The following is a 26,588-nucleotide window of genomic DNA, read 5'->3' as shown; positions in this document are numbered from 1 at the left end:
TCTGCTCAACTCCCATATATTATGGAACTAAAATGTCTATTATGCCCAAGTTGTGGGGATAAGATGATTCATGATTTAGGAGCAGTCTTATTAAAACCACAGCCCTTAAGCTGATCAGTTTATAAGGGTTAAGCCAAACATGTGTCTGTCCAGTTCTGAATACTGCTCTCCTTTAAGCTGTCATTGCTGCTTCCAAGTGAGAGTGTAGCTATTCCTATGATTAAGACCACAGTAGATTTGCCCAAGTATTACCAGGCAAGCAGGAGCCATCCCAACATTTTGACTACTATTCATTGTGATTTAAGAATTGGTTTAAATTCCACTAAGCTTGATGTCTGATTATTTTCTGGATGAGGTATTTCAATAGGAACTTAAAAGTTAGGCAAAATTATTGTTGGGCAAATTTGGCATGTTTAAAACATTAACATCTGTATCCTCTACAAAGAGACAGAGAGTTTGACTCTTGATCAGTCACTGGGATTTCAAAACCATTGATCGCGAGAATCAAGAGATGTGGATGGGCTCCCTGGTCTGTAGTGTCTAATATTTATATATGACTACCAAAGTCCACCTGCTGCCTGACAAGAAATTTCATCAACTGCTGCGGGAGTATGGATTGTCAGGTCAGACCAATCCCCAGGACCAGAGCAGAACATGCCTGTAGCAGTGGTATTATACAGACTACCATTCTTTGTGTCTCTGAATAGGCAGGATGCCAATCTGTGCACATCCAATTTGCCCAACTCAATCTCCATGGCATATTAGTCAACTAGGATCTGGCATTGAAGATTTGTCATCCACTTTTATATCTGCAACAAAGTCTGTCAAACAAGGAACCTTCTCCAGGTCTACAGCACTTTTAAATGACTGATTAAAGCCTGCCATCCATTGTTAACATTTCCTAGCATAATTTAAAATCAGTATTACACAGTATACTGAGCACATGGTGAAGAGACACTAGTATCAGGAAAAAAGAATTGAAGCTCACCAGCTTTGCTTTTTGTGCCCTTTCTGTCTTCAATATTTTTTCCTAATACATGATGTGAAACAGGGAGCACCTTCATGTTACCAACAAGGAGGCAATAAAGCTTTCAATTTCTGTTCCAACTCAGTCAAAATTTTCATTTTAACTTTCAGGTATCCTACTGCTTCTTTCACATTACACCACAGTGTAATGACTGGATAATTCTTTCTACGTTTATTCTGCTGTCTGCATCATTAGGCAAATAGCGTGCTCTCACTAAAAGCCATGACACACCATCACCTAGACCATTTTATGCTTCATTAAAATGTCTGGATCATTATCTTGAAAACTATGACATATACATTTTTTAATGTAATGTTATGTTTTAGCCACCTGAAAGTAAACTAAAAATATGCTATTTATTTTCATAATAAAATATTAAGGAACACTAGAGTTCAGTCTAATTGCAGTCTCTGTGTAGTTGGTCACTGTCCTTGCACAATAAATATTACTGATGAGACAAATATTATGTAGTAAAATGAAGAGTCCCTCAACTTCTGTTTTAATTTAGTCACTCTTAAAGCTAAGTCACTCTTAAAGCTATATTTATAGTATGTAGTTTATAGTTTATGATTTTGTTTCGTTTTCCAATTTCTCCTTTCTTGTTTTGAAGGCACGGATTTGTGCTGGATACAGTTTCACAAACATCAATAGCCATCCAGTGCCGGGCCCAAGTGGCTATTCATGTGTGAACCTGGAGCATGCTGTCAGAAGGCTATTTAATCCCGCAGAGCATCACTGTCCAATCCTGTTCTTAGCAGACATCCACATATGCGCACCTTCCATCAGAGATCGTTGGATAGTGATCTTGAGCAGGAACCCTCACTGGTTTTCCCCTTTCTAGCCTAGGAGCTCTGAGGCGAATTGTAGCACTTCCACACTCCCAGCTGAGATTAGTTAGCACAGCACAGACCAGAAATTGAACCTTGGGCAATTGGGATATTGAGGGCTCTCCCAATCGTCCAGTGGTAAAGCCACAGAAACCCCAGGGAAATTGGCTGTTTCCACCATTTTTCCAGGGTTTCCATAGCTCTTTTGCTAAAGTTGTGACAGACGATCAGGAAACCCCTCCCCCCCCACACAGAAATTCACCCCATTATCTTTAGAAATAAATGCAATACTCGGAAATGTTTTATTGTTACTGATTCTTGTTCAAAAATTCTCATAAAATAGATGTAATTCTAAAATTAAAATAATAGGGTTAATTCCGTGGTGCCACACTCCCAGCAAGAACTCTGCTGGCAGAAAAAGTGGGCCAGAGAATTGGCACTCACTGCAGTATTGTAGCTCTAACTCCAGTCCATGCCTCTTTTAAACACAGCTTCTCTATCGGGAGTACAAGGATTGTGGAATTAGCCCTCATGCTTTTAATTACATTGTGAGGCTAAAGACGCTTTCTGTTATTTATGCACAAATGTAACAGAATTTTTAGATGAGGCAATCGTCTGCCTTACCATTAAAATGCATTGAATGGCGTGAAGTTGCTGTATTTGTGCGGTTGATATGAACTAAACTAGCCACAGAAAGTTAAGTCTTGTCATTTCAAGTCTAAGTACAGGAAACTCTCTTAACCGGCAAAATTTAGAAGTAGGTTCAGGTCTTCTTCTTCTTATCGTGTCCACGGACAGTCTATACATAGCCCAGCCAGAACTGGACACATTTTTGCGCCTTGTTGTTGGATTCGGCAAGATCTGCAACAGTGCAGGGTTCCTCTAACGATGGGCATTGCAGGAGATGTTGCATAGTCTGTGCCTCAGTTCCACATTCACAAGTTGTCGGGCTGGTTGAATATCCCCATTTGCTTAGTGACACCTTTGATCAACCTACACCGGTCCTAAGTCTGTTAAGGCACTTCCAGATTGCCCAGTTGCAATTAGCTCCTGGGGGAAGGCTTTCATCAGGTAAAATTTCCATCGCTGGGGTTGTTCAAGACTGGCGAGCCGGTCTTTCCACAAGGCGATGCGGGCTTCAGATGAGGTTGATTGTAACGGAACAACACTGTTCATGAAGCTCTTCCTTGACTTTAGGCAGCTGGGTGTAGGTGTATGACAATGCAGAGGGTGCCTCTCATCTGATGTTTGACGGAGTCGCTCTTTCTTGCTGGCTACCGTTCTTCTTATATCAGGGGGAGCGATACCCGCCAGGATACATAGGCTGTTGGTGTTTGTTGGTTTTAAGCAACCTGTGATAAATCGGCAGCTTGCATTCAGAACGGCATCCATCTTCTTGGCATGAGTAGACCTTTCCCATGCAGGGCAGGCGTATTCGGCAGTGGAATAGCAAAGAGCAAGTGCACTGGTTCGCAATGTTTTCGGGCTTGCTCCCCATCTTGTGTTAGTGAGCTTATTCAGGATGTTGTTTCGTGCACTCACTTTTGCCTTTGTCTTCTCGATGTGGTTCTTGAAGGTGAGGCATCAGTCAAGGGTGACTCCTAAGTAGATAGGGTGCTCGCAATGCGTCAGTGTTGCTCCACACCAGGTTACTTTCAACTGGCGTTTGGCTTCACGGTTTCTGAGATGGAATGCACAAACTTGCGTCTTTGATGGGTTTGCGCGAAGGTGGTTTTCTTCATAGTAGGATTTTAGTCCCTCCAAGGCCTCAGAAAGCGTTTTCTCCACGGTGTTAAAATCAGTGCTTTGGGCAGTGACACATAAGTCATTAGCATATATAAAACGGCATGTGACACTGTCTATAGGTTGGTCATTCGTATAGATGTTGTACAGCAGCGGTGCAAGCACGCTTCCCTGAAGAAGACCATTCTTCTGAATACGCCACCTGCTGCGCTTCCCACCTAGTTCAACATAGAACCGGCGATTCTGAAGCATGCTTTCTAACAGCTCTGTTAAGTGAATATCTTTTGTCATCTCTAGAATCTTGCAGAGGAGACGTCTATGGTTCAGGTAAGTTTTACTATATATAAGTGGCCGTGTAACCGGGGTTCCTGGATCTGTGGCTGTGTAACTGGGACTCCTGCACCTGTGGCCATGCAACAGGGACTCCTGGATCTGTGGCCGTGTAACGGGGACTCCTGCACAAATGCCGTGTAACCGGGGCTCCTGCACCTGTGGCCGTGTACAGGGCTCTCGTATCTTGATAAGTATACCTCTCTGTAATCCGGACTTTTTGATCAACCGGCACCACGCGGGTCCCGTCGGTGCCGGATAAAAAAGAGTTTCCTGTACCCTTTTAATGACATGATATGTGTTAATCACAGCCAATCAACCTCTATGGCACTGAAAATAAATTATTACAATTATGTTAATTGTTGTTAGAGATTTTTAAAAAGTCCAATTGTTAAAAATTTATTTTTAACTTTTCCTTTTTTCTCTCTCTCTTAATCCAACCTTTCTTTCCTTCTCTTTATTTCTCTTTCTGTAACTGATTTGACATTGAATTCACGCAGTCTAATTCACCCTCTTTCTTAGTCCTTGCACTGTTAATTCACAATCCTTCAATCTGATTGGTTAAGGAGATACACAGTTGCTTGTTCACTCAGGCCCCAGATGTCCTGTTTCCCTTGCTGTTATCAATTAATTAGATTAATTACACTGGCCTGGAGTTACTGCTCGATTAGCACAAATTACGTTCAGCGCAGCTTGAGTTTCCCGCAATCTTTTATGCTAGTTTTTAAAATGTCATGCAAAAAGCAACCCCCGCGAACAAAACTGGCCATGTCCTCAGGGTGAATTAATCACCATTGGTAGTCTTCGCTAATTGCACTCATTTGCAGACCTTCGAGTAGGCACTGAAAATTAAGCTAGATCTTTTAGGCGCAAGGAGGCTAACAGATACGTTTTGAAAGGTGTTGAATGAAATCTTTAAAAAAAAATTACGAATGAACTGACTACTGTACCCTAATCTAACTAGAAAATAGTTGTGTATATTTCTTAAAAGTCATTTTCAGTCATTTAAGATTGGGTTACTCACAGGTGGTGGCTTGACATTGCGATAAACCCGTTTTCAGCTGTATTAATCAAACTTTACCAAGTTACCACTATTAAATATATCAAGGAATATTTTTTAAAGCAATTTTTTTTAAAGTACCTTTTAAAATGTTGCCGGATTGCACTGGTTCATGGCAGATTTTGCATTCGGTGATATGCAAATGAGTTTGAGCAGAAACTCAGTGTGAAAATAAAACACTTTTCAAAACGGGCACCCAAAGTGGAAACTTTACCCCACTATTTCTATTTTACAATTATTTATCTGTAAAATTCAAAACTAAATATTGTTTCTTCTATTTTCATGAGTAAAGCTTTTACAATTATGATAAGCATAACAGAAAAGTGTCGAATAGCAAACAGCTATTTTGATAAATTAAAGTGCATTGTTTTAACCATGTTCCTGTATATTTTTGTTTATGTTACAAGCCTATGGCACTTGAGACTGGGTAAAAATCCCAACGACTGGGCCAACGTCAGAGCAATGAGAGCAGTTACGATGACAAAATACCACAGCAGGAAATAAAACCTCTTAGAAACAAAGACCTTAAAAGCTCAATATCTATCAAAGAGAACTGTAGTTATGTGAAAACTGAGATTGTAACTGTGAAATTAGCAAAAAAAAAACATCTAGCATAATGAACAATAAAAGTAAAGATAACATGACCAGAAATCCAATGGTAAAGAAAGTCTGGCGGGATGTACCACGGGCTGTTGACTTGCTATCGCCAGTTTTGTGAACAATTTCACCCTAATGTTTATTAGTAGGCATTACTATGTTTCTCCAATTCACAGGATCTTCAATATTAAATAATGAAAAGCCCTATTACCTTAATTTTAATGTCAAGAGAAACTTAAGTAAAAAGAAACAAATAAAGTAGTTAGCTGTCCTGCAGTAAGAGGTATTTAAAAAAAAGTTAAAGGCGTTTTTATTATTTTTCTCTCTTTCACGATCACTGTAGCCCCTGAACCAACCCTAGGCTGTGGGTAGGGAAAGGCAGTGCCAAGACTTTTTTAATGTCACTCTGTAACTGGGTAGTAGGAGCTATCTAGAGTGACCCAGGGTACCTCTCCTTCTTATTTCCTCTCCCTCCTTGTGGTGAGGTCACTTTACTTTTCCCTTTTCTCTGACGTGTCCCTCAGCCATGCACTCACCAAGAACACAGCTGGATATCTTCTCCATGGCCTTTACCAATAGCCCACTACTGTGAAGTGTACAAGAGTGGGCCAGGTTGACTGGCCGCCTGATTTTCAGACACTCCTCTGGAAACTGGGCTGGGTTGACTGTGTTTTCTTCTGAAGCAGTGTTTCCTATTCACTTCGTGCCCACCCACAATAGTCTAGCTAAATCAAAAGCAGTGTGTGAGGAATCAAAGCCCTCAGCCCATGATCTGCTATTTAATGTGGATATATAACATGGCTTCAGGACGCTGTGCTGCTGTATCATTAAAATGTCATGAACAGGTACAGAAAATAATCACAAAGGCTAATGGAATGCTGGCCTTTATATCTAGAGGACTAGAATACAAGGGGGTAGAAGTTATACTGCAGCTGTACAAAACCCTGGTTAGACCACACCTGGCGCCCTGTGAGCAGTTCTGGGCACCACACTTCAGGAAGGATATATTGATCTTGGAGGGAGTGCAGCGTAGGTTTACCAGAATGATACCCGGACTTCAAGGGTTAAGTTACAAGGAAAGATTACACAAATTAGGGTTGTATTCCCTAGAATTTAGAAGGTTAAGGGGTGATTTGATCGACGTTTTCAAGACATTAAAAGGAACAGATAGAGTAGAGAGAAACTATTTCCGCTGGTTGGGGATTCTAGGACTAGGGGGCATTGTCTAAAAAATAGAGCCAGACCTTTCAGGAGTGAAATTAGGAAACACTTTACACACAAAGGGTGGTAGAAGTTTGGAACTCTCTTTCGCAAACAGCAATTGATGCTAGATCAATTGTTAATTTTAAATTGGAGATTGACAGCTTTCTGTTAACCAAAGGTATTAAGTGATATGGGCCAAAGGCGAGTATATGGAGGTAGGTCGCAGATCAGCCATGATCTCATTGAATGATGGAACAAGCTCGAGGGGCTGAATGGCCTACTACTATCCCTTCTGACTCAGTATGCTTTAACCTAGCATTGCTTTAGCAGTCAGACATTCCCAGCTCTACAGGTGCAACCCCGGTAATCCGGCACCCTCGGGACCAGGCCGGTGCCGGACCATTGAAAATTCCGAACCACTGAAGGTGTCGAAAGTCACCACAAACACCGCCACCACCTGCTCCTCCTCTTCCTGCTGCTGCCCTCCCTGTGCCGCCGCCGACCCCGCCACCCACAGGCGGCTCGGGCTCGGGCTCCATCGCTCCGCCGAGCCGTCGTTGATGCTGCGCGGTCCAGGTGCTGATCCAGACCCAGCGGCGGTCCCGGGACCCGAGCCGGACCCATCCCAGGGAGGGAATGTGACAGCAGGACCTTCCTCGTGCCGGACCACTGAAGGTGCCTCACCATCGGGTGCCAGATTACCGGTGTTGTACCTGTACTTAGAATCATAGAATCATAGAATGGTTACAGTACGGAAGAAGGCCATTCAGCCGTCGAGCCCGTGCCTGCTCTCAGCTAGTCCCACTCTCCCACCCTTTCCCCGTCACCCTGCAACTTTTTTTCCTTCTGCTACTTATCCAACTCCCTTTTGAAAGATAAGATTGAGTCTGCCTTAACCACCCTTTCAGGCAGTGCATTCCAGATCTTAACCACTTGCTGCGTAAAAACATTTTGGGGGAGAAATTGGGTATGTAACACCACCTGTTAGTGCCTAAAGATGGCAGTCAGTGGCTGTAGCGCCACTGGCTGTGCCTCCCACGATATTCAGCGGGGGCGCTAATGGTGGCATTAGCCTGTTGTGCTGCGCCGCCACCGATGACGTCATCGGTGTGCGCAGCGCCCGATTAGCGCCCCGATCGCGATATTTGGTAGCGAACGCTGCTGTAGCGCCGTTCGCTACCCGCACCCAGTTCACGGGGCCTTGCTGTGCCGGCAGTGGCGCAAGTTAAGGTGGAGGGGCGGGGCGGCCGCTTTTTTCGGTGGCCGCCTGCCAGCACCTCCGTCCCCGGCCTCCTGATCCCCCCCCCCACGGCATTGCCGGCTGTTTCCCGAGAGCCCGGCACTTCTCCTCGGTGCCGGGCTCTTTTGCCGGCACTCGCGATTGGGGATCGCGCTGTTGCAGGCCCCTCCCCCTTAACAATGGGAGGAAGGCCTGCAGTACTGCAGCGCGCCGTGCCGCAGCGTGTGGCGCTGCGGCAGGTTGCGCTGTGATATTCAGTTTCAACGCCCTAAGAGGGACGCGGAGCGCCTCAAGCCTCGCCCCGTCTCCCTCTAGGGGTGCTGAAACTGAATTTCTGGCGATCGGTATTACTCCGAACGCTGTGCAAAAATCAGCGCCCAGGCGAACTTGGCGCCACTTTGGCGCCTCAACCGAATTTCTAGGCCTTTTTCTTTCATCGCCTTTGGCTTTTTTGCCAATGACCTTAAACCTGTGTCCCCTGGTTCTCGTCCCTTCTGCCAATGGAAACAGTTTCTCTCTATCTACTCTGTCCAGACCTCTCATGAATTTGAACAACTCTATCAAATCTCCTCTCAATCTTCTCTGCTCCAAGGAGAACAACCCCAGCTTCTCCAATCTATCAACGTAACTGCAGTTCCTCGTTCCTGGAATCATTCTTGTAAATCTTTTCTGCACCCTCTCTAAGGCCTTCACATCCTTCCCAAAGTGTGGTGCCCAGAATTGGACACAATACTCCAGTTGAGGACAAATCAGTGTTTTATACAGGTTCATCATAATGTCCACATTTTTGTACTCTATGGGCTCGAATTTCCAAGCCCCGACGAGGCGGGTTTGGAGGTGGGAGAGGTGGGAAAATTGCAGAATCGGGGGGCAGGAACCCGCCTCCATGCCAATGTCCCAGGAGGCGGGTATCCGACCTGTGCTGGGAGTCACTTCCCCGAGGCAGGAAGGGGATTAGTGCCAATTAACTGCCTGTTAACAGGTAGTTAACAGGCAGTTTTTTGCCTAATCCCTATTTTAGCCCTGAAGTGTGGGCTTCCCGACAGCTCCGAACCATACCAAGTTAGCGAGGTGGACCGTCGGTCTGAAGGGGTTGGAGGGGTCGAGATGTCCATTGTGCAGGTGAGTGATGGGTGCATGTGTGCAGAGGTAAGTGTGTGAGGTAAGTGTAAAGTGTTTTAATAAGTTTTACTTACCTTTACTTTCTCCTGCAGGCTTCCTCCCTTCAGGTCTCGGGAGTCCCTCAGCTCACCGGCACAGAAAGCAGAATGGCCGCTGAACTGTCAAAAGCTGCAGCCTCTGCTTTCTGGTCTGGAGAGATCTCTAACTGAGTCTGAGTAGAAGGACTGAAGTTAGATGACAGATTGTCAGTGTTTGGCAGCTTCACAGAGCTGTCAAACGCTGATTTTTCATCTGTCAGAAGCTCTTGACAGATGAAATGTCAATCGCTAATGTCACCAGTAACCATGTGTCCCTTAATTGGCCTGCTGAGCCCGCTGGGCGGGCTTAACAAGGTCAATCAAGGGAAAATAGTGTGGGTTGGCCACAAGTCGATGGAGGCGGGACTACAACCCAAAAAGTGGGAGTCCCACCTCCATCACGTCCCCATCGATAAAATCAAGCCCTATACCTCTATTTATGAATCCCAGGGCTCCATAAGCCTTTTTAACTGCTTTCTCAACCTGCCCTGCCACCTTCAACAATTTTTGCACACATACCCCCAAGTCTCTTTGTTTGTGCACCCCCTTCAGGATTGTACCATTTAGTTTATATGTCCACTCCTCATTCTTTCTACCAAAATGTATCACTTCACACTTTTCTGTGTTAAATTTCATCTGCCACGTGTCCGCCCATTTCATCAGCCTATGTCTCCCTGAAGTCTATCACTCTCCTCCTCACTGTTGACTATACTTCCAAGTTTTATATCTTCTGCAAATTTTGAAATTGTGCCCTGTACACCCACGTCCAAGTCATTAATATATATCAAGAAAAGCAATGGTCCTAGAACCGACCCCTGGGGAGCACCACCTTCCTGGAGTCCGAAAAACAAGCGTTCACCACTACTCTCTGTTTCCCGTCACATAGCTAATTTCATATCCATGCTGCCACTGTCCCTTTTATTCCATGGGCTTCAACTTTGCAGGCAAGCCTATTATGTGGCACTTTGTCAAACACCTTCTGGAAATCCATGTGCACTACGTCAACTGCATTAACCTCATCAACCCTCTCTGTTATCTCATCAAAAAACTCGATCAAGTTGGTTAAACACGATTTACATTTAACAAATCCGTGCAGGCTTTCCTCAATTAATCCACACTTATCCAAGTGACTGTTAATTTTGTCCCTGATTACTGGTTCTAAAAACTTCCCCACTACCGAGGTCAAACTGACTGGCTTGTTGTTGCTTGGTTTATCTTTACACCCTTTTTTGAACAATGGTGTAACATTTGCAATTCTCCAGTCCTCTGGCACCACCCCCATATCTATGGAGAATTGGAATATTATGGCCAGTACCTCCATGATTTCCTCCCTCAATTCCCTCAGCATCCTAAAATGCACCCCATCCGCTCATGGTGATTTATCTACTTTAAGTACAGCCAGCCTTTCTAATGTCTCTTCTTTATCAATTTTTATACTATCAAGTGTCTCCACTACCTCCTCCTTCACTATGTCTATGGCAGCATCCTCTTCCTTGGTGCAGACAGATGCAAAGTACTTGTTCAGTAACTCAGCCATACCCTCTGCCTCTATGCATAGTTCTCCTTCTTGGTCCATAATTGGCCGCACCCCTTCTCTTACTACCCTTTTATTATTTAATATGCCGACAGAAGACTTTTGATTACCTTTTTATGTTGGCTGCCATTCTATTCTCATAGCTTCTCTTTGCCCCTCTTATTTTCTTTTTCAATTCTCCTCTGACCTTTCTATATATAGCCTGATTCTCAGATGTATTTGCAACCTGACATCTGTCATACACACTTGTTTTCGTCATCCAGGGAGCCCTGACTTTAGTTGCCCTGCCTTTCCCCCTAGTGGGAATTTACCTCAACTGTACCTGAACTATTTCCTCTTTAAATGCAGCCCATTGTTCCAATACAGTTTTGCCTGCCTTTGATTCCAGTTTACCCAGGCCAGGTCCATTCTCATTCCACTGAAATTGGCCTTCCCCCAGTTAAATATTTTTACTCTAGATTGCTCCCTGTTGTTTTCCATAGCTAATCTAAACCTTGTGATACTATGATCACTGTTCACTAAATGTTCAGCCAATGACACTTGCTCCACTTGACCCACTTCATTCTCCAGAACCAGATCCAGCAATGCCTCCTCCCTCATCGGGCCAGAAACATACTGATCAAAAAGTTCGCCTGAACACACTTCAGAAACCTTCCCCTTCTCTGCCCTTAACACTATTACGATCCCAGTCTATATTAGGATAGTTGAAGACCCCCATTATCACTACTCTATAGTTCTTGCACCTCTATGTAATTTCTCTGTAAATTTGCTCCTCCATATCTTTCCCACTAATTGGTGGCCTATAGAATACACCTAGTCGTGTAATGGCACCTCTATTATTTCTTAACTCTTGTCCTTGACCCCTCCAGGACATCCTCCCTCTCCAGCACTGTAAGATTCTCCTTAACCAATACTGCCACACCACCTCCTATCTTTCATTCCCTATCTTTCCTGAACACTTTATAACCAGGAATATTTAATAGCACATCCTGCCCTTTTTTGAGCCAGGTCTCAGTTATTGTCACAACATCATATTCCCATGTGGCTATTTGTGCCTGCAGCTCACTTACCTTGTTTACTACACTTCCTGATCCCATTGAATGGCAGAGTAGGTTCAAGGAGCTGAATGATCTACTCCTGTCCCTATGTTCCTATCAATCGCCATGTTCCAATGGCCATTAATAATCATAGATGTAAAAATTACGTGCTTCTAGCAGATATTCTTTCTTTTGTTATATGAAGATCTTCTGATACCACCTTTGCCTGCACAGCTATAATATTCGCGTATCATATTTCAGAATGGCAATATAAGTAATAAAATCTTTGTAACCAGTCATGTAATGTGATACCATTTTCATGAGTGAAGCTCAAAGTCACCAGTGAATTATGTCACATGACTTTCCATGAAGCATTTTATTAATGCTCCAACAACCTATTTTACACAGTCATGACCTGTTTGCTTCAGATGATGCCAGACCTTGGCTTTAAAAGGTCTCTGAGCACTTTTAGAAGGCCTTCTGAAATCGGAGGTGCTGCAGCTTGACTCCATCAACTGTGGGACCTCCTTTGAAGACCCTCTCCCCGCTTGCAATGAGCGCTTCCCCAAAGGAGGCATCTACAATGGGAACCATTCGTTTTCTTTCTGCATCGACCTCAGATGAGGAGGAGGAGGAGGAAGAGGAGGAGGATCTGGAGGAGGAGGGGGTCAGAGCACCAGTGCATCGACCAGCGGCAGTAGCAGCACACGAGCATATGGCTGCCCGGGATGCAAGGGATGAACTTATCATGGCCAGATTTGCATAGGTTGCCCAAGTTGGCACATGTCCTTGGCTCCATCCTAGGACATCATTGACAATGGACATGACTCTCTGGCCTCCTTTCACTCAGGCCACCAACCTGACAACGCAAATGTGCCAGTGCCCGCAATGTGGAGTTGCCTAAGGCGAAAGAACAGATGGCATAACGGCAACATTTTGGCTTCAAGTTATCTTAATACTTTCCAACAGGGATGGTATTTCATCAATACACAGAAACAGTCTCCCAATCTGAACACAGATCTGGAGGTTATATCCCTTGCCAGCTGTACCCACACAGCCTTGGTTTCTTTGGCAGGCCCCTTCCTCCGAGATGAGTGGAAGAGCACCTCCATGCCAGCTGTCACCCCCACAAACAACATTTACAGCGCCTCATCCGAGAGCCTCGGGTAAGCCCTTGCCTTGGAATTGGACATAGTGGTTTATCAAAAGATGTTGGACGTAGGAGATGCAGAAATGCTGTGGAATGAGCCAAGGGAGCAAGAAGTCATAAAATCAGACTGGAAAAGTGCTGTCAACAGAGGCGAGTTTCAGTCCCAAAACACTAATTGAGCAAGAGCATCCCACATCTCTGAAATCAAGTGGCCAATCATGGGAAAATCGCAAATTTTTGAAACCTATCAGTGGAGGTGAGTTTCAAACCCATGCAAACCGAAGCCCGCCTCCATCTCACCTCCAGTGGGAAAATCGCCCCCTACATCTTTGTTCAGACTTGAATTCCATAACTGCACGCAAGTCCTCCAATCGCTTGAAAGTCAAGCAACAGGACAAGTTTCCTATTCCTACTGCCAACCTAACTAACTATTTCCAACCACTTACAGGTTGGTACTGAGGTGCAGCCCCCACCACTGTTAGAAAACATACTGGACACAGAAATGACCTTCTTGTACAAGATGGCTGCTGTCACAAGGCCATTCAGGCTATGCAATTTATAAATATTTACTCCATAGTTAGGCAAAAACATGGAATTTATCATAATTGTGAGTAGAAGCTTCACAGCTCACTCACCTTTGATACACGTGAGTTATGAAGTTCCTCACACTCATGGTATAAATTCCATATTAAACTGAGCACATATTTATAAATTGCATAGGAAGTCTGCAATCGTCAGAAGGTATAACTGCTGAGATCAGCAAAAGGTTACCTGGACCTTCCAAATAACCTTGAGAGCACAGCTGGGGGAGAAAAAGGTGGTGCAGTCATGAAGCAGTAACATGGATGTTCACACAAAATGCTAACGTATTATTAATCCTTGATGGGGGGAGGGGTGTGTCAGGCAGCACATTTTTCATATCTGACACAACAGCATTACTGAAAGTGTGGGATGTTTTTGTTTTGTTCCATGCTGCATAGTAGATAAATGACTATCTGGTGCAGTTGCAATGTCTGGAATGCAAACGTCAGGTATGGTAATCCTTTGGGAGCCCGTGTCCATCCTGTTTGCCTATAAAGGCTAACTTTAAAAAAAGCATTGTGAAATATGACATAAAATGTGACTACATAGTTGGCAATATTGGGCCAGATATTCCGATCCCTACGGGTGGGTACGCGCTGTGTATACACCCGTAGGGACATCAGAAATGCCGGTTTCAGGCATGCACAGCGCATGCGCTGGAAACCAGCATTTCCGATCTGTCAAGAATGCTCTTGACAGATCGGATGCCTGCCCTGGAGAAAGGCCTCTGCGGGCAGATAGTTCCGCTTTCTGGAGACCCTCTGCCCGCAGAAAAACCTTAGAATTCTTACGTCTGGTATAAGCAGGTGTAAGGCCTGTTTTTACCAGGATAAGAATTGAAAAAAGTAAAAAAAAAGCTTTTCACTCATTTATCATTTAAAAATACTTTAAAAAAGGTAAGTTTATTTTCAGCCCCGTAAAAATTTTTAATTATGTATTCAAAAAATTTAATTTTTGTTTAAAATATTTAATTTATTGTAATTTCAACTAATTAAAATTTTTTGATTAAAAACATGTATTTAATGTTTTAAAGTGTTTTTAGGGTGATCTCCATTCATATATTTGACAGGTCTATCTGTCAAGTGTATGAAGGGAGATTCCCTTCTTTGATTGGCTCCCCATGGCCCACGTGATCCCAGGGGCGCTTGCGAACCGCATGCACCTCTGGGATACGTAGGCCCTGCACACTTGGAATTGGAGAGACCCAGGATCGGAACGAGACGCACCTCGGAAGCCCTCAGGTAAGGGCGTAGATTTTTTCCAGATTGGAGGCTTCCGCACGCTCCCATAAGCAAAATCCATTCTTTTTATTTAAATAAAAGCAAATGTTCAGGTTAGTAACTTCTAATTACTGGCATAGAGGTGCTCTGATGTACATCATGAGAGCACTTCATTGATGATGTTTTGTTGGAGATGAATGTAGAAATGTCAGTGGGGTAGATCTTGACTTTGTGGGATAGTGTAAAATGGGTGATAGTGAATTGGCAGCCCATTTTACATTCTCATTTACATTCCATTGAAGTCAATGGAAATAAAATTTGGGATGGCTGTAAAACGGGTTGCCGATTCGCTATCACCCATTTTACACTATCGCACAAAGCCAAATTCTACGCCAGTCACTTTTTTTTCCACAATAAATGATTTTGTGGGGTAGTGTTAAAAGCACTATGGGGGCAAAATTGGGTGCCTTTATGCCTCCCGTTAGTGCCCCTGGGGGGCGCTAGCGGGGCGCAAATGGTTTTATGACCGGGCGCGGTGCTGACATCGACTCCCATCATATTTGGTGGAAGTTTTGTGGCAGTGCTACAACATTGTGCCCGGGTCTACTTTGCCCGGAGATTGTGGCGTCATCTCCGTGCGCATCGCCCCGGTAACGCCCCAGACCCGAAATTGACTTCCACCACCTGCAGCATCGCCGGTCGAAAACACCGACAGCTGCAGGAGGCGGGCATCGGCCAGCCGGCCGCTTCGGGGGTGATGATTAAAAACGAGGTGTCCGAGGTAAGTAAAAAAAATCGTACCTTTCGTGTTCCAGTTTTTTGCCCAGGTTCCTGCCCGCGATCGATCAGCCTGGCACTCTGCTCGAGTGCCAGGCGGATCGCTCAGGATTGCGGCTGCCTTGGTGGTCCAGGTAGGTGTGGTAAACCACTGTATTGTATATTGCCACCTCTGGGTGGCGCTGTGTATGGAGGCATGCCTCAGCTGACTCCACCCACCACTGTGTGGGTTTCGTTCAGACTTGTTCAGTCACTCACGAAGAAGCATGGTCTCTTCTTAGCTAATAAAAGCCTTATTCATCTCTTCTTTCGACTCATCATCTCTTCTTCGACTCATCACCTTTTATGAAGTAATTGATAAGCGTATCAATTTTATTAGCTAAAAGTTAAATGGCGACACCTGAGGAGCAACAACAGCAACGGATACAGCAGACATTGCTGAGAGCCCTCAGACCACCACGCCTGGACCTCGACCCTCAAGATGTGGGTGCATCAGCCAAGTTTGAACACTGGCTGAGCTGCTTTGAATCCTTCCTCGCAATCTCACAGGTTACAGAGGAGGATCACAAACTGAAAATTTTGGCCGCCCAGGTGAGCCATCAAGTATATATGCTAATCCAGGACTCTAATACGTATGTGGCGGCCCTCGAGCTACTAAAAGGGCAATATACGCGCCCAGTGAACACAATTTACGCCCGACACCTCTTGGGATCCCGCAGGCAGCAACCGGGAGAATCGGTAGGGGCATTTGCACGGGCGCTACTGGCACTCTGCAGAGACTGCGATTGTAAAGCGGTAACGGCTGTGGAGCACGCGCAGGGACTCGCCTGTGATGCCTTCGTCAGGGGCCTCCAGTCAGACCACACCCGGCAGAGACTGCTAGAAAGCAAGGAACCCGACCTGAAGACGGCCATTGCCCTTGCGCTCTCGTTAGAGGAGGCCCACCGAAACCTCGAGGCATACCCCCGTAACGGCGCCGAGACATGGCAATCGAAACCGTGGGACACGGGACCGCCGCCCCCGGCACCAACCGCTGCAGCGACCCAACCGAGACAGCAGCCTCCGGTAAGAACTGCTTCGATGCCCAGTAACCAGGCCCAAAAATGCTATTTCTGTGGCCAGTTAAAACATCCCAGAGCGCACTGCCCAGCTAAGACAGCTACCTGCTCGGGCTGCGGGAAGAAAGGCCATTACGCTAACGCCTGCAAGGGGAAGCCAGCCAGCAGCGCAGCGTGCGGGCCGTGGGAGCAGCCATCTTATCCGCCATTTTGTGTACCCCCGGCCGCATGGCATCCGCCGCCATCGTATCCAACGCACTCAACCGCCATTTCGTCACCGGAACCGACCACCGTCTCGGCGGATGACTATAGTGACTCACTAAGCCACATACTGGCCTCCGTGACGCTGGATCAAGGCCACCCTCACCATCTATCCAGCTCCATGATGGATATCGCGGTAAACGGCCGCGCCACCAGTTGCCTGATCGACAGCGGGAGCACTGAGAGTTTCGTCCACCCCGACACGGTACGTAGCCACTCCCTCACGATTCTGCCAACGCACCATCGCATTTCTATGGCGTCCAAGTCCCAGTCAATGGACATCAGCGGCTACTGTGTGGTGACCCTGTCAGTAGGGGGCACTGAATATCAAAAATTTAAACTGCTAGTCCTGCCCCGTCTTTGCGCTGCCGTCCTGCTAGGGTTGGATTTTCAGTGCCACCTTAAGAGTGTCACACTAGCATACGGTGGACCCCTCCCCCCACTCACAGTCTGCAACCAACAACTTTTAAATCGCCCGCTGCAAACCACCTGCAGCCTTTCCACATTAAAAGTCCCCCCCCCTCCCCTGTTCGCTAACCTCACCCGCGACTGTAAACCCATCGCTACCAAAAGCAGGCGGTACAGTGCCGGGGACAGAGCTTTTATCAGCTCTGAGGTGGAGCGGCTCTTGAAGGAGGGCATTATCGAAGGTAGCACTAGCCCCTGGCGAGCCCAGGTTGTAGTCGTTAAAACCACTGCAAAACGCCGCATGGTAATCGACTACAGCCAAACCATAAACCGGTACACCCAGCTGGACGCGTACCCCCTCCCTCGCATATCTGATATGGTCAATCAGATTGCGCAATACAAAGTATTCTCCACCATCGACCTTAAGTCAGCGTACCACCAGCTGCCCATCCGCCATGAGGACCGCCAGTATACTGCCTTCGAGGCAAACGGCCGCCTCTACCACTTCCTTAGGGTCCCCTTCGGCGTCACCAACGGGGTTTCGGTCTTCCAAAGGGAGATGGACCGAATGGTTGACCAGAACGCGCTGCGGGCAACCTTCCCCTATTTGGATAACGTCACCATCTGCGGCCACGACCAGCAGGACCACGACGTTAATCTAGCAAATTTCCTCCGTACGGCCCAACGGCTGAACCTAACGTACAATAAGGAAAAATGTATGTTTCACACCAAGCGCCTGGCCATCCTCGGCTGCGTGGTGGAGAACGGAGTCATCGGGCCCGACCCCGACAGAATGCGCCCCCTAATGGAGCTACCCCTTCCCCACTGCCAAAAAGCACTGAAGAGATGCCTGGGGTTTTTCTCCTACTACGCCCAGTGGGTGCCCCTCTATGCAGACAAAGCCAGGCCCCTCATCAAAGCCACCTCCTTCCCCCTGACACCAGAGGCGTGTGCAGCCTTCACTCTTATCAAGAACGATATCGCGAAGGCCGCAATGCACGCGGTGGATGAGTCCATCCCCTTCCAAGTGGAGAGCGATGCCTCCGACTTCGCCCTAGCCGCGACCCTTAACCAGGCGGGCAGACCCGTGGCCTTTTTCTCAAGGACCCTCCAGGGCCCCGAGACGAGACACTCCTCCGTCGAAAAGGAGGCCCAGGCTATTGTAGAAGCGGTGCGTCACTGGAGGCATTACCTGGCCGGGAAACGATTTACCCTGCTCACTGACCAGCGTTCAGTAGCTTTTATGTTTAATAATAAGCAGAGGGGTAAAATCAAGAACGACAAGATCTTGAGGTGGAGAATCGAACTCTCCACCTACAATTATGATATCTTGTATCGGCCAGGGAAACTCAATGAGCCCCCAGATGCCCTATCACGTGGTACATGCGCCAACGCGCAGAGTGATAGGCTGCAGTCCCTCCACAATGACCTCTGCCACCCGGGGGTCACCAGGTTTTTCCATTTTATCAAATCCCGTAACCTGCCCTACTCCATCGAGGAGGTCAGGACCATGACCAAGAGCTGCCAAATCTGCGCCGAGTGCAAACCGCACTTCTATAGGCCGGACAGAGCAAGCCTGATCAAGGCCACCCGCCCCTTCGAACGCCTGAGCGTCGATTTTAAAGGGCCCCTCCCCTCCGCTGACCGCAATGTGTACTTCCTCAACATAGTTGATGAGTACTCCCGTTTCTCCTTTGCCATCCCTTGCCCAGACATGACCAGTACCACGGTCATCAAGTGTCTGAATGACATCTTCGCTCTGTTCGGGTTCCCCAGCTATATACATAGCGACAGGGGCTCATCGTTCATGAGCGACGAACTTCGGCAGTACCTGCTAACAAGAGGTATCGCCACGAGCAGGACCACCAGTTACAACCCCCGGGGGAACGGCCAGGTGGAAAGGGAGAACGCGACGGTTTGGAAGGCAGTCCTCTTAGCACTAAAATCTAAGGGCCTTCCGACCTCCCGCTGGCAGGAGGTCCTCCCTGCAGCACTTCACTCCATTCGGTCACTGCTTTGTACTGCCACTAATGCGACCCCTCATGAGAAAATGTTCGTTTTCCCCCGGAAGTCTACATCGGGAACCTCGCTACCGACATGGTTGACTTCTCCTGGGCCCGTCCTACTGCGGAGGCACGTGAGGACGCATAAAACGGACCCCCTGGTCGAGCGGGTGCACCTCCTACACGCCAACCCCCAGTATGCCTGGGTGACATACCCAGACGGGCGGGAGGACACGGTCTCCATACGAGATCTCGCACCCTCGGGTACCCCTGAATTACCACCGTTATCCCCCTTACCACCGTTATCCCCCTTACCACTGTTATCCCCCACCACCCCTCCCAACCCAACCCCTGCAGACGGCATGCCAAAGCCCCAGGAATCTTCGCCAACCACCCAGACACCAGACCCGACGTCGGATGCTGCAACACCACCGCCGCCACCACGACGATCAGGACGTCAGACAAGGCCTCCTGATAGACTTAACTTGTAGTACCCTTCACCCCGCCGGACTTCACATTAAACAAGGGGTGAATGTGGTAAACCACTGTATTGTATATTGCCACCTCTGGGTGGCGCTGTGTATGGAGGCTGCCTCAGCTGACTCCACCCACCACTGTGTGGGTTTCGTTCAGACTTGTTCAGTCACTCACGAAGAAGCATGGTCTCTTCTTAGCTAATAAAAGCCTTATTCATCTCTTCTTTCGACTCATCATCTCTTCTTCGACTCATCACCTTTTATGAAGTAATTGATAAGCGTATCAATAGGTACTTTTTCTATTGCAGAGCCTGCAGCGATGGCCCTTCCCTTTAAGTGAGGGAAGGAGCCTTTGAACGGGGCAGCGCTGGACGGCCCAGTGTGCAGCGCTGTTGAAGTCTCTGCCCCCACCTGCTGCCGATTGCGCTCCAAGAAGGAAGTGGAGAGCTTGATTTAGCCACTCCACTTCCTTCTTGGAGCGCAAAACTGAACTTTTTAAAAGTCTAGAAACATTAGCGCCTGGTGCTAATTTTCCAAACTTTTAAAATCTAGCGCCCCAAACGGGGCTATAATGAATTTCTCCCCAAATCTTTTTATTTATCAACAAGTCTTAAGAGTTTCCCCAATGTACGATATAGGGCTAATTTTATCAACTTGTATTCTTGTGCACTTTGGGTGTGTACTTGCCACAATTTTCCGTACTGGATAGAAAATCGTGGGGAGTATGTGTCTGAATTTTTAGTACGCACTGCAGCTTGGAAAGGTTCTGCACTGGGAGCTCGAATTTGTAAAATAAGCCTCATATTCCAAGTTATGGAAATGACAAAGGGCTTGCATTATCATTCACCATCTTAGGCACTATTGAGGTCAGTGTCCAGCATGGTGGGGTCTACTGTAACTGTTCCTGCCGGGGAGACGTTAATGGAAAGACAAATCGTCAGGGTGTAAAATGGGTGGTTGACCTACTCCCTCCTGTTTCCCGCCGAGCAGTAGCAACATCGACCCCAGTTTCATAGGAACAAAGGAACGTAAGAATGTACAGAACCAGAAAACGCTATTGTGGTCCATCTGGCCAGTCAAGATGGAACAAATTCAGCTGTTATGAACCGTTGGCACTGTCGGTACAATAAATATATTCAATTTAATGCTGTAATTCCCCAAATATCTAACATTCCCATGTTTGCTAATTTTAGTGAACACCTAGATATAAGTCAAAAGTGTACAATGTCAGGAGAAAGCAAAACAGTTGACTGGTGTGTGTCATTGGCCTGTGTTCATACCATGTTGTGCTTCTGCTCTCCTCGAAGGCTACTGGAGGCTAATTCAGAAAACAGACTTGGGCCGTGATCTTCCTGGGAGCTGCTTCAGCTCCACCGTCGTAACTTCACTGGAAGTGCAGCAGAAACCCCGCTTACGCGATTAAATGATGCTTCCACCACCATTCCACCGAAGATACAACGGTGGAGTCGGAGCAGATCCGAGCAAATCCACCATGCTGCACTTCTGCACTCAGAGGCTTAGCTTTCAATATGAACAATTGTTAAAATAATTTCTTTTTAAACATTCTTCACATTTTTTTGCCTCAAGAGTGATTTCATGCCTGACACAAAGGTAGATGGTTTGGTTGTTGTTGTTGGAGCCAATCCATCCAGCCCCAGGACATCGCTGCAGGATTTCCTCAGGGAAGTGTCATAGGCCCAACCATCTCCAGTGCAGGACCTGCAGCAAGTGCCACCCCTGGCAGTGGGCCTACTGTAACAAGGTTGGCCTTGTAGAAATTGCAGAGCATGACTGCAGGAAGATGTTTAGATTGTCCATGGAGGCTGTGATTGATGTGTGCCATCTACTGCAGTTACAGTCTGCCAACCGGCCAGTGGCAGTGATGGTCACCACTGCCCTCAACTTTTCATATATACCACACTCAGTGCTTGCCACAGAGAGTCAGAGTTTCCTCAGCCTTTTCAGTGTGTCAGTGTTTGCTGATTGAAATCAGTGCTTTTTGCAGCCTGAGGCACTTTCTGTTAATGCTGCCCCCGAATGTTTATTGAGTGTATTTGTGAATGCCAAAAATCTGTGTGTAGGCTGAAAGATTGTGTGCTGTGCTAGCTCTTTCTGACATTTGGTCGCAGACAATTAAAGGAATTAATATTCACTGTGACCTTTGGTTTGAATTAGTGACTTCGATGGCAAGACTAGAGGGTTCATCATTTCTAGTAAGTGTCTATGTTATTACCATGAGCTGCTGTTCATTCCTATGTTAATGATAGCAGCATTCAGCTGTGTTACACTTACTGTGTATTTCCTTTCAATAGCACAAAGAGTAAAGCCCCAATTTTAACCCAAATCACCCAGAAAGAATGGGGCGGGTGAACGGTTAAAATATCAAAAATCAACTTACCACCCCATTACTACCGGGAAGCTGCCAACCGTCAATTTAACTGGCCAACTGAATTGCGATTAGTGGATTTCCAATGCTTGGAGTTTGCTTCATTCTGATTTTTTCCCCTCCTTACTTGCCCTTATTAAGCACTTGCTGCTTATCATAGGTGTTGTTTTTGCTTCATTCTTTGGATGTAGGAACAGTTGATGGAAGAGGAACAGCAGCAGCAGCCTCAACAATCAAGATGAGCAGCAGGTAGATCTGTAAGAACACAGCAGGTGAACAGAAGGCATTACCCAGTCCGCAGGGACTACAGGGTAAGAGTCAGTTCCCTGGATATCGCTGAGGAGCACTGCATCAGGAGGCTGCACTTCACCAGGCAGGCTGTCACTGACCTATGTAGCCTTGTGCAACAGGACCTGCTGCCCGCTGTAACAGGTGGCCATGGTTCCTCAGTCACCGCTGCCCTTAACTTTTTTGCCCTAGCCTCCTGCAACGCTGTTACAGGCGACATCGCCCGCATCTCCCAATCTTCAGTGTGCAACTGCATCAAGCAGGTCACTAATGCCCTTCTTTCTAGAGAAAACAAGTACATTACCTTCCCAATGGATGCCAACAGCTAGAATGAGTGAGCGCTGGGGCCAGTTTCCCTCATGGGCATAATAGACTGCGCTTCTTTAGCTAACAGAGAACCAGAAGATGCATCAGCAGCTTATGTGAACAGAAAGGGTTTCCATGCCACCTTCAACTGGTGTGTGATAACCACATGAGAATAATGCAAGTCTGTGCCAGTTTGTCGGGGTGTGTCTTATTTCTACCACAGTCATCCATCCCCTGTCTTTTCCACCCGTAGTAATTTCAGAGGATGGCTGCTAGGGGACAAGGGATACCCCCTACAGACATGGCTGATGGTGCCCCTCTGCAACCCCACCATACCTGCACAATTCAGGTGCAATCAGAGCCATGGGACCATCAGGAACTTTGTAGAACATACTGTTGGCATACTGAAGCAAGGTTTCAGGTGCCTTGATCGCCCTAGGAGCTCTCTACATTATGGCCCAGACAAAGTGGGCCACATCGTTGTAGTATGCTGCATTCTGTACAACCTGGCAATGCAAAGAGGATTGCAGTTGGAGGAGGCACAACAACAAGAGGCATCATCAGACGAGGAAGAATTGGAAGAAAGCAAGGGAGAACCACAAGAAGGAAGGGCAACACAACACATTGCAGCTAGACAGGCCAGGGAGTAGTTGATAGAGCAATGTTTTGGGTGACCTGCTTAATCCCCTTACCTGAAAAGTGGCAAAATGCCCCTCTTTATTAACAGTCCTTGTTATCCCGTTCACCATTTCCTTGATTCTGCATAAAAGAACAATGAAACCTCTATGTCAATGACTTTCTGACAATGCAGACTAAGCTGCAATGTAAAGAAACTAAAGACCGAATTCCCAAATGTAATAAAGGTGTTGATTTTAATTGCAAACACAATTTTGCAGTGAATTCTTTTGTCACCCCAATGATCAACCCATTGTGATTTTCATAAAAGATGGTTTATTAACTTAACAATCCCACAAGGTGCTCCCTCAGTGGATTCAGCAGAGCTGGTGGAAGGCTGCTGTTGCTCATGTTGGGATACTTGAGATGCTCGTGGCCAGTGACTTCTGGCTGCTCCAGCTTCCGAGAGCCTGGCTGCAGACTACAGCACGCTGGCTGCTGCCGGGCGGTCTGGCACAGCTGGCCTTCTGGTACCGTGGTTGCTATTGGTTGTGAAAGTGGCAAGGGAACAGATGTGCAGATCCACCAATCTCTCCAAGTTGGATATCTGTCTCTGCAAGGCAGATGTCTGCCTCTCCAAGGCAGGGCACTGGTTTGAGCCCAGAGTCTGCATGGCAACCATTTGAGCTACCGCCAACGTAGCAAATCTTGCAAACATGGACTCTTATTGTGATGCCCCAGCTGCAGCGCCCCTGGTGGTGGACACACTCTCCAAGGTCAACTGCAGAGTGCTGATGCCATTTGAGATGACATCGTGCAGCCTTGAAGAGGACTCCTGCATACTTTCAGCTAAAACTCCTTGGTATGCCTTCTAATAACTACTGATATAACTACTTGTGCGATGTAGGCAGTTTTCTTTTCATTGCTGGGCCCCTGAAGTCCTCATCTCTGTCCACCTTAGCAGAGATGGAAGAGGACCTCGCCCTCCAGTGAGCTGTCTCCTAGGCTGTACCTGCTCTTGCTCCCTTGTGCTGGGTGCATCACCGTGTGCTGACCCCTCTAACTCACTCTCCAACCCACCCCTGGGTGCCAATCTTTCTCCTGGTACTTGGGTGTGATGGAGAGTGTGATGAGAGGAATGGTGCTTCCTCTGGGGGATTGTCCTCCTCAAAGATAGTTTCTTCTTACAGACCTCCACCTGTTCAGAAGAACCTAGAGTAAAAAGAAATGGGACCATAGTTAGGATGGCACTGAGAGGCTGCACAGTTGCAAAGATATGTATCACAAAGCAAAATTATGTAGTCAAGCTTGTTCAGTGTGCATTTTTCTGTGCTTAACGAAGGAGTATTTGTCATGGTCAGAGACCCTGTTCAGAGAAGCCCTCAGCCCCAAAATAGCCAATATGCACAGCTCTGGCTGTGCCACTAAGTTCCAGAGCTTGCTGCTCCAGCCCCAACAGCGCCATGAGGTTAGCTGGTCCTCCCCTGGTTTTGCTCTTGTCCCTGGCCTTCTGCGCTGTCTTGTCCTGCAGTGATAGATGGTGAGAGTTAGTGAGTGACTCCGACAGAGTGCAGATGTGTGTGGCTTTTGCTAGCAGATGCAGATGCTGAGAAGGAGAAGCAAGTTGAAAGCAGGATGGGGGAATACAGTTACGTGGATAGACTAGAGAAGCTAGGGTTGTTCTCCATGGAGCAGTACTATTCTGTGATTCTGTATTCCATAAGTGTCTGGAGTTTGAAGTGAGGAAGGAGTCTTGAGAAAAGTTTCTCAATCTGCAGTATCTAGCAAATGAGAAGATAATGATGCTAGTGGGTGCTGTGAAGGGAGTAAGGAAGAGGTGAGTGTGTTTGGACTGAGGATGAGAGATGGCGTATTGTGCCCTTGTACTATGTGATGAGTGAAGTCGTGGAGGAGAGAAAATAGATCAGATTGCTGGGGGGTGGAGGGCGTTGGATAGGACTGTTGACAGCAAAATGGAGAATGCAGAGCTGTACTCACCCTTACTACTTTAGTGAGGTCATTGAACCTTTTCCAACGTTGACTTCAGACCTGAAGGTGATGCTCCTGGAGCTGACCACCTCTGCCACCTCCCTCCAGGTCTGGTGGACCTCATGCTTAGACATCCTCCTTCCAGTGCTGGGGTAAAGGACTTCTCTCGTTTCCCTTACCTTTTCCAACAGGACCTCAAGGGAGGCTTAAGGGAACCTGGGGGCTTGTTTCCTTGACATCTTTGATGTTCCCCTTCTCTTCAGCAAAATTTGCCCAGGAGCCAGATGGCAATGCAACCTCACTTTAATAGGTGCATTGCTGCTTTAAATAGACCTCTGGCTGACTTGCTGGATATTACTCTGCAAAGTGAGAGGGTTTCCCGTTGTGTCAGCCAATTGGATGGGAAACCCGCCCATGAGATTATAATGAGGCCGCAGAGTTAAAATACCCCGGGCCTGTTTTCTGCTGCAGCTGGTGAGTTTCTAACTCATTAATTCACCCCACCACTGCCCAAGTCCTGCCCAGAGTTCAAATTTGGGGCAAGAGTAAATTGTGACTTTTAACAACAACTTTATCTTAATATTTTAAATATCTGTAACCCATTCTAGAGTAATTTATTTTTAGTTTCAAAGGTAGAATTACAGCTGACTCCAAAATGCATCATAAAAAGAGTCAAAAATTGTGGTGTCTGTGCCTTTAAGAGCCCCTGTATACTGTAATGCCGGTAATGGCCACTTGGGCTATATAAGCCTGTATAGTGCCTTGTATCTGTTAGTTCACCTCCAGACTTTGTTCAGTAAACACCTGTGAAACCTACTCCTGCATTCCGTGTCTCCATTAACACACGGATAAAACAGTGGCGATGAATTGGAAACGGACTTACCTGCAATTCGGCAGCACCTTAAGGAGATCGATTCCTCAGACGAAAGGCGAAGAAATACAAGAAAGAAAAGAGAAAAGGGAAAGGCTGTGGTTTCACCAGCTGGCCGAGCTGGTGGCAGGTACTGCAGTGGTCCTTCCTGGGCGGCGGGCTGTGGCTCCATCGGCTGGCTCTGCAGCGGAGCCGAGCAGCGAAGGCGGAGGTAAACAGAGACAGAGGGGGGGAGCACTCGGGAGACGGCCAGCGCTGCAAAGCAGGTCAGCGTTCGGACCAAGCAGAGGGAGGGAAAAGTCCCAGAGAGTCCGGCGGGAACGAGTCTCCACCGATTGAAAAAAAAACCTATGTAAATAAAAACCGCGGAGAACAGCGTTGTCAGCAGCAGCAGCAGCGGG

At 46.9% G+C, this 26,588-nt stretch overlaps 1 protein-coding gene across 3 annotated transcripts in view; it reads right to left on the bottom strand.

Annotated features, from left to right (window-relative positions):
• LOC147117265 (adenylate cyclase type 1-like) overlaps positions 1-26,588 on the bottom strand; it is a 524,560-nt gene that overhangs the window by 331,220 nt on the left and 166,752 nt on the right. The window lies entirely within an intron of this gene.

Source organism: Somniosus microcephalus, chromosome 5 (genome assembly GCF_052327205.1).
Source record: "Somniosus microcephalus isolate GS21.2 chromosome 5, FLI_Smic_1.0, whole genome shotgun sequence".
NCBI lineage: Eukaryota > Metazoa > Chordata > Chondrichthyes > Squaliformes > Somniosidae > Somniosus > Somniosus microcephalus.
Note: the sequence above shows the minus strand (reverse complement) of the source record. Positions and strands in the feature narration are given on the sequence as shown.